At 38.1% G+C, this 8,499-nt stretch overlaps 1 long non-coding RNA gene across 1 annotated transcript; it reads left to right on the plus strand.

Moving 5' to 3' along the window:
• The first annotated feature begins 6,042 nt into the window (after positions 1–6,042).
• LOC131170421 (uncharacterized) lies at positions 6,043–7,132 on the plus strand. The gene is made up of 3 exons (XR_009141172.1): positions 6,043–6,249; positions 6,352–6,509; positions 6,959–7,132. It is a non-coding gene; the product is annotated as an uncharacterized LOC131170421 (long non-coding RNA).
• Positions 7,133–8,499: the final 1,367 nt, after the last annotated feature.

The following is an 8,499-nucleotide window of genomic DNA, read 5'->3' on the forward strand; positions in this document are numbered from 1 at the left end:
AGGATGGCATCTGAGAGAGTGCTTCAGTGAAGGGAATGTTGAAATAAAGTTTCTGTAAATCTTCTAAAAACTTTCCAAACTGCTTATCCAATTTGGCTTTCTAGAATCTCTGAGGAAAAGGTAAGGGAGGCTGATATGGCTCTGGTAGCTTCTTTTTCTTTCTTATTTCCTCCTCCTGATCCTTTTTGGCTTCTTCCTCTTTCTTCTCTGCTTGGCTTTCAGATTTTTTAGAGGTTTCCTCTGTTGGCTCTTCCTCTGACTGTTCTAAAATTCTTCCACTTCTCAATGTAACTGCCTTACAATGCTCTTTTGGGTTCATCTCTAGTTGACTAGGTAGTTTACTAGCAGCTTTGTTTGAAGAGGTTGCTTGCTGAGCAATTTGATTTTCAAGCATATTGTTGTGGGTGGCAAGTTGGTCCATTCTGGAAGCTAGCTGTTTGATCATTTCATTTTGCTGTTGCTAGGCTACTAGGAAGCTTTCCATCATGGATTCCATAGTTGACCTTGATTCAGGCTATTGGCTCTGAGGGAGTGGCGGTGACTGTGCAGGGTTTTGTCCCTTATTCTGAAATTCCAAGGGTGCTAGTAGTCTGTACCCTTATTGTTTATTCATTAGCTGATTCTGAGAATTTGACCATGAAAAATTTAGTTGGTTCCTCCATCCAGGGTTGTATGTATTTGAATATGGATTGTGGGCTATCTCTGGTTGAAATTCCCTCCATTATTCACATAGTTCATCTATTCTGTGGGAAGTTCATTGAAGTTGTTGTACTCTGAACCCATGTATCCTCCTAAATAGCTGTCATCATGTTGACTGTTCATCACTATAGCATTGGCCTGCATTTTATCAAGCCTCTTTGTGAGCTGGTCAAATTGAGCATTTATCATGCTTAGGGCATCCACTTCTAGGATCCCTGTTGTTCTCCTTATATTTCCCCTTTCATTTGACCACTTGTAATTGTGATATGCGACCCTCTCCAGAAGTTCAAGTGCTTGATCCATTGTTTTCTCTATTAGGTCACCTTCTGCTGCTGAATCTACTATACTCCTTGTAGAGGGCAGTAGCCCATTATAGAAGTTCTAAACCAGGAGCCAATCTTCTATGCCATGGTGCGAGCATTCTCTTTGTAAGTCCTTATATCTCTCCCATGCATCATAGAGTGATTCACCTTCCTTTGCCTAAAGGTGTTGAGTTCAACTATCAACTTTGAAGTCTTTGCAAGTGGGAAGTATCTTACTAGAAAAGCTTATGAGAAGTCTTCCCAAGTGGTGAACATTCCAGTTGATTGAGAAAGTAACCACTTCCTTGCTCTATCTCGAAGGGAAAATAGAAATACTATGAGTCTTATGGCTTGATCAGAGACCCCATTCATCTTGAATGTGTCACAGAGGGCAAGAAAGCACTGGAGGTGGTAGTGCGGATCTTCTGTTAGTGAACCCCCAAACTGGGTCTGTTGGATCATCTGGAGCTATGCCAGTTTTAGTTCAAAATTGTTAGCATCCACTGTGGGTCTTGTAACACTAGGTTGGAATCCTTGTGTGGAGGGAGCTCCGTAGTCCTTCAAGAGTCTCGGCCTGTTGTTGTTATTGTTAGCCATATTTGGAATTTTTGGATTTCTTTGATCTTATCCTTCACGTTTCCTCTCCCTCCTGATAGTTCTTAGAGTTCTGTCTATCTCTGGATTCAAATCAAAGACTTCTTCCTCTAGTCTTGTTCTGGTCATGAACCAAACAAATCACCTGAGAAAGAATAAGAAAATAAAACAATTTAGACAAAATTAAACAATAAATGAAAATGCCTAAATCAGCTAAATTACTTATCACCTAATATTACTAAAATTAAAATTCCCCGGCAACGACGCTAAAAACTTGTTTGCTGGTTTTATAACCCCGCAAGTGCACGGATCGCGAACAAGTAATAAAGTAGTGAGTGAAGTATCGTTCCCACTAGGAATTTAATTAACAAGTACTAGGCTACACGGCAATTTTGACTGTTTAGGCTACCGAATATAGATGGAGAATGAGTTAAACCTATTTTAGAAGCTGAAAGTAAATTTTGAATTAAACTATTTATAAAAGCAATTCCAGAATTAAGATTTCACACTGCAACCTTACTATGAATTTTAATCTTATCTATTCATTGGATTGAGAATAGTTGCCTTGATGAAAATTAATCCTAAGATATCCTGAGTCCTCTCTCAAGGCACTCAAGGTGTATTTTAATCAACCTAAACCCTACTTTTGTAGTGATTAAATTAATTAAAACCCTTTAAGATCTATGATTAATTTTGAAACTCCACAAAAGTCATCAGCCTATCTCTAAGTCAGATTTTCTAGGTTCAAGATCTCGATTTTCTAATATTAATATTCACCTTTCAGTCCTTCAATTAATATCTACAATCAATACTAAGTAAGTACCAACACATAGCATGCATTAAGATCACAAGAAATTGAATCAAGGAACTAAACTCAAATCCAATAAATAAAACTTAATAATCATCCATAATAAAAATTATAAGTGCTACTCTTCTAACTCCAGAATAAAGGAATTACTCACTCATGTTGAGTTTAACAAACATAGAGAAAATAAAATAAAAGAACATAAAGAGTTCGCTTAGAGAAATAGAACAAAAGAACAGAAGAGGAATGACTGCAATCTTGATCTTTGTGGAACTTCGACTAAGGATTTCCCTTCTGTGTTGATGTTCTACTCTTCAAGACGGCTGCGGAGAATGCAAGTATAAGAAAGTGAAAACCCTTCTGAAAAACTCCAAAAAGCTCTATAAAAAGGTCAAACTAAAAAAAAGGACTCCTCTGATGTCATTTTCTGCTTCTATTTATAATACCTGGTCTAGGGTTAGGTCTTTAGAATCCCAAAAGCATTAGGAGTCTATTTGGAGTGTGTAAATAAGAGCTAGAATTCAGATTAAGAAACTGGCTGTTGCATGGTACACTGCTCGTGTGTCACTATACGGCCCTGGGCCGTGTAACTTACTGGAGCTGAATGGTTGCGTCTTATATTGGCACAGGAGTTTACACGGGTCTGCGCTAGTTACACGGGTCTGGTTACATGACCCGTGTTCTTCTGTTCTTAGAAAATTCTTCAAGCCTGTGCCCAACAGAGACTCACACGGGTCTCCATAGCTTACACAGGTCTGATTACACGACCCGTGTACTTTTGTTTCTTCCTTGGCTCTCTGGCTTTCTTCTGGCAGTAGGTTACATGGGTCTGTGGCTTTGCTTACATGACTCGTATAATGTGTATCAGTAGCTTTGCTCAATCCTTTGGCCTTTCCAAGTTTCCTTCCACACTCCTATGCCCTGGGACTTCACCCAAACACCTGAAATGATGCAGAAAATATGGAATTTAGAGCTTGGCAATGGAATTTATAGAAGTTAATGAGATTAATGGTTATGCATGAGATTACTATTCTAAATGCTATGAAATATTATACAAATGTACTTAAAAAACATCTATATAATACAAGTGTATCAGTATATCAATTAGGGACTACAGACTATAATACTGCCCACAGGAATGATCATTGATAGACAATATATATCTGATATGATTATTTTACAGGCTTTATACTTGCCCGTTGGGCATTGTGCCTAATTTTATTTCTAGCTTTAGTGTCTGCCCATTGGCCTTGTGCCTAACATGACAGATGTATATATGTTAGACATATAGATGTTTAACTAGTATACTCTGAAGGAGCGGAAGCATGAAAAACATAAGTTTATATCAATGAATTCAACACCTAGGGTCACATGCATCATGCAAGATTCATTTTTATCTTTTTTGATTTCAATGATAAACAGCATATTAAAACTCTTTTAATATATTTTTGGATCTATATTTGCCATTTAAGATTTTAGAATTAATAGATTAATTCATTAGAACCCTAGATTAGATCAAGAATAAGTGCACTAACCTTTTTGATGCACTGCAGTGTGTTTGGCACCTATGGGATGCGCCTAGGACACCAGATGTTGTCCCTCTATTTTGTCCACACTAAGATCACCAATGGCAGCCCCTTGAACAACTTCTAAAGCTTTTCTAATCAATTAAAAAATCAAGTTTTGCCTTTTGAGAGGTTACAGATGTAAATAGGACACTAGAAACGATTTCTAGTATTTTTAATTCAAGAGATTGTTTGCTAATCTCTTTGAATTGATGAGAGATGAAGAAGAAGAGAAGGGAGAGGCAGCCAAGGGTGGCGGCACCAAAGAGAATGAGCAGCTTGTTATTTTTTCTTTTCATAACAACACATTATATAGCTAGGTCACCACTTAAAACCCTTGCCACATGTTACCTTTTGATTAGCTCTAGGTTTAATTGACCCAATCACATTGTGCCAAGTGTCAAACTTATATTTAATCTTGACTTTCATCATCTTACATGATTAAAAGATATATGATAAGCTTATGTGTAGTGCCATGTGTCACCATCTCATGGTGCCACATGTCACCCTGTGAAATGACCAAAATACCCCTGTGTCTTAATTTTGAGTTTTCAACCCAAAATAATTATTTCTCTTCTTCTAATCAATTTATATCAAATATAAATTAATTAATTAATCTTTATTAATTAATTTCTCATTAATTAAATTCATATTTAAACACTTTAAATATAAATTTAACTTATACTATACATCCAATAACCTAGATTTGGTTTCAAGCCATGCTAGGGACTTTGCAATCTAATTGCAAACCAAACCTATTTAATTAATTAATTAAACTATTTAATTAATTAATTAAATCATATTTAATTTGGTGATTACTTGTGTATGTGTGTGACTTACTAGACTCATCACTAATTGACAATGAGACATAATATCAACTCTTAATATCATCAGAACTCTTTCTTACCATAAATGATTTCTCTAAATCATTTTATGCACCTCATAGACCATGGTTAACACCTAGCATAGTATGCCATGGCCACCCAATTAGTAATAAGATTTACCTTAAATGAACCTATAATCATATGTTACCATGCACTAGAATCTCTCTGTTACAAAATCCCAATTCGAGCTGGAGTCATGGTTTATGTCAAACCCCATTTGCTATGAATATTATGTTCTCTTTTAATTCCAGTTCTTGATTAAAAGATTTTCTCATCAGAAACTCTTTTCTGATTAAATCTATTTGTCCTGGCCAAGAACTTGAAACATCAAGAACAATTAAATTAACATAGGATTTTATCCCTATTTACTTAGAGGAACATATTCCATCTTGATCTACACCTACCTCCATATATAACTAGTAGGAGCCAACACATGCCCATATACCCATACACAGTACAAGTATGAAAGCAATATCAAACTCAAACCACCTATATACAAGATAACTGTACTATCTCAGGTCTAAAGATTATATGCACTAATATGATTTATGACAATACATTGAAAAGAGTAATGTAACACCCCAAAATTTTATTATTTATGAGTATTTTTGGTAATTTAATTTTATTTAAATTTTTGAAATTTTTTTGAGATTTTTCGGATTTTAAAAATCGGGTTCGATTTTCCGAAAATATAAACTTTGATGATTTTTAAAAATTAATTTAAAGACCACGTGGCAAAACTAAAAATATATTTGGAGTCTACGTATTTTTCTGAGTTTTCTGGAATTTTTTCGGAATTTTTGGACCTCGTTTTCGGTCCCGAGGCAGAGTAAAAATTCAAAATTTTGTATCCTGAATCGAACCGGCCGAATCGAACCGGACCGGATCGGACCGGTCGAATCGGACCGGCCCTTTTCCTTCTTCCTTTTTCTTTCCCCGCGCGCGCGTCCCTCTCCCTTTTCTCTCTCGTTTCTCTCTCCTCCCCTCCCCTGCCGCCGGCCAGCCGCCTCCCCTGCGTCCTCCCCTCGCCGTGGCCTCCCGGTATCCCGACCGGTAAACGACGCCTAGAACGGCCGGAAAACGCGCGCGATGTCCCTTCCTCGCGAGCGCGCCGCTTCGACTTCCTCGGCCAAATCCGGCCGATCCGGCCACCAATTGGATCGGGTCTTGTGTCCAAAATCATCTACTCGGCGAGAGCTTTCCATAGACACCAAGAACGTCGAAATCTATTCAGCGGATTGTCCGATTTTTGCTCGGGAAGATTTTAGCCCATTTCGACTTTTGGGCTAGATTTCTCGAAAACCGTGAATCCCACGAGAAAACCGAGGCCACCAGCACGCTCCATTCGTCGAGAGCTTCGCAACGACATAAATTTCGAATTTTTCCGACACCATTTTTCGGTAGATCCCACGGAACTTCGCAGTGTATTTTTGAGCATTAAATGAGCTTAGAAAATTCTGAAAAATTTATGTACTAACCCCCGTGTTATGGGCTTCGTGTAGGTATCCTCGATTCGCGGAAATTCGACAGTTGATCGGGTCTGCAAATTTCGGGCCAGACAGACCCGTTACCGGAAAAGTCTCCGAATTGGGCCGAGGTTTTGGCTAGCCCCCCATTGTCAGACGTCCCGAGCGCGTTCCCAAAGTCGGAATCGGCAAAGGTAAACCCGAACCTTGCTTTTTCGTAATTTTCTAGTGCTTAAATAGGATTAAAAATCCATAAAATATTCGTGGTAGCTTAGAAAATTACGATTCTTTTTGCAATAGCCTAGTAATATTGCTAAGGACCGCGGGGCAAAGTTTTATAATTTTTAGAGCTTGTTTGGGCAGTTTTTGCAAAAATGATCAATAATAAGGACTAAATTGAAATTTTGCGTATTGTGATGGATGATTGATTTGATGGGCCCAGGAGGGGCTGTGTGATATGATTGAACTGTTGATATATGGATTGTGAATATAGAAGTGCGTTTTTAGCCCTTTTGCAGGTTGGGTAGGTCCTAGGTATAGGGGAGACTCTGCCGGATTTTCGGCACGACTTAGGACGTAATTGGTCTTTTTCTTTGTTTGTATTGAGTCAGGTTGTATTAAATAAATGTAATATGATTGTCAGGTGAGCCGGGACAGCCTTCTTCCTCCGCCCAGCCGCCACAGTGATTGTCGTCAAGTCTGTGAGTAAAATATTAATTTTAATTGTAATTTCGATATTATTATATGTTCAGCATGCCCATGCATCACTTATATGCATATATTTATGTAGTTAAACTCTAGGCACGATTTATGTTGCATTCATAACTGTTGTTGTGCCATGGATGTTGTTGTGGTAATTTGGAGCAGTGTGCGTGCGTTGGCGTGCGTGTGATGTGGTGTGAACTATGGATAGGGCCAGGCGATCCACGGCTTGAGTAATTCTGGGACCCGATCCTTCGAGGAGTCACGGCTTGAGTAATTATTGGGACCCTCGATTTGGTTATTAAGTGGAAGTCCGAGCTTGAGTAATTCTTGGCACTGGGTTGGATTTAAGAGAGTCGTATAGGGATCAGCTCCCATATGTTATGATTGATACTACAGGGTGTGTGAGTGCTCCAAATTACCTTTTTGATGTTATGATGTGAAAATGTTGTTTATGTTGCATTTCACTCCACAGGGTGCATTAGTTCAGATAGTTATAGAGATTATAGTTAAGATTGATATTTTACTCTCTGAGTCGAACGCTCACTCTGTTCAAAAATTTTCTGAGCCCAGGAGGATATTTATTCTGGGTTAACCTGCTTTTATACTTCGCAGGTTGTTTATCGATATTTGTGTAATTTTATTTACTCCTAGAATTTCCGCATGTGTTAGCAGTAATTATTTGAATTTGGTCTGTAATATTATTATCATGTTGGACCTGTAAACTTAATATTTTAAGTCTGTTTTGATGGATTGGATGAGGGAGCTGAGCTCCCATTTATTATTATGTTGATGAGTATGTGGAGGGTGAGCTGAGCTCCCCAATGGATTGTTTATTGTGTTTACAGGTCGGGTGAGTCGAAAACTCCCCGTTGGAAAGTCCATTTTATGGCGGACTCATCCGTTTGTTTTCTTGAATTTGGGCCCAATGGGCCTTAGAGTTGGGTTAATGAACAGTTAGGCTTACTACGGGCCTCGGGGGCTTTAGGCTGGCCCAGGTCCTAGTGCCGGTCCGGCCCATAGGTTGGGTCGTGACAAGTAAACTCCATGTGCTTGTCATAAATGTCACTGGTTCGGCCTACTTATCATGTATAAGTGTTTATCATGTTTGTTTTATGGCATGAGACTCACCATTCCATCTTATTTACATCTCATATAAATAACTTGGGAACAAACATGATTACAATCTTTCTGGATAAGTCATGTCCTTATTGTGAAGTATCCTCGATTGTGAACCTATTTATGATACTTTGTGCTAGAAATACTGTCACTCATATTCTTAACAACTTAATAATAGAATTTCTAACAAAATATCAATGAACCTTTTCTATTACACATAAATATATTATGTAAACGGAAAAGTGAAAATGCCTTTTATTAATAAAACATGTACAAGATACATACTAAATGATATGCTCTAGGGCATACTACTAACAATCTCCCACTAGCACTAGAGCCATTCATTATAATACCTTAGACCCA

This window comes from Hevea brasiliensis, chromosome 11, assembly GCF_030052815.1.
Source record: "Hevea brasiliensis isolate MT/VB/25A 57/8 chromosome 11, ASM3005281v1, whole genome shotgun sequence".
In the NCBI taxonomy this organism is placed as follows: domain Eukaryota; kingdom Viridiplantae; phylum Streptophyta; class Magnoliopsida; order Malpighiales; family Euphorbiaceae; genus Hevea; species Hevea brasiliensis.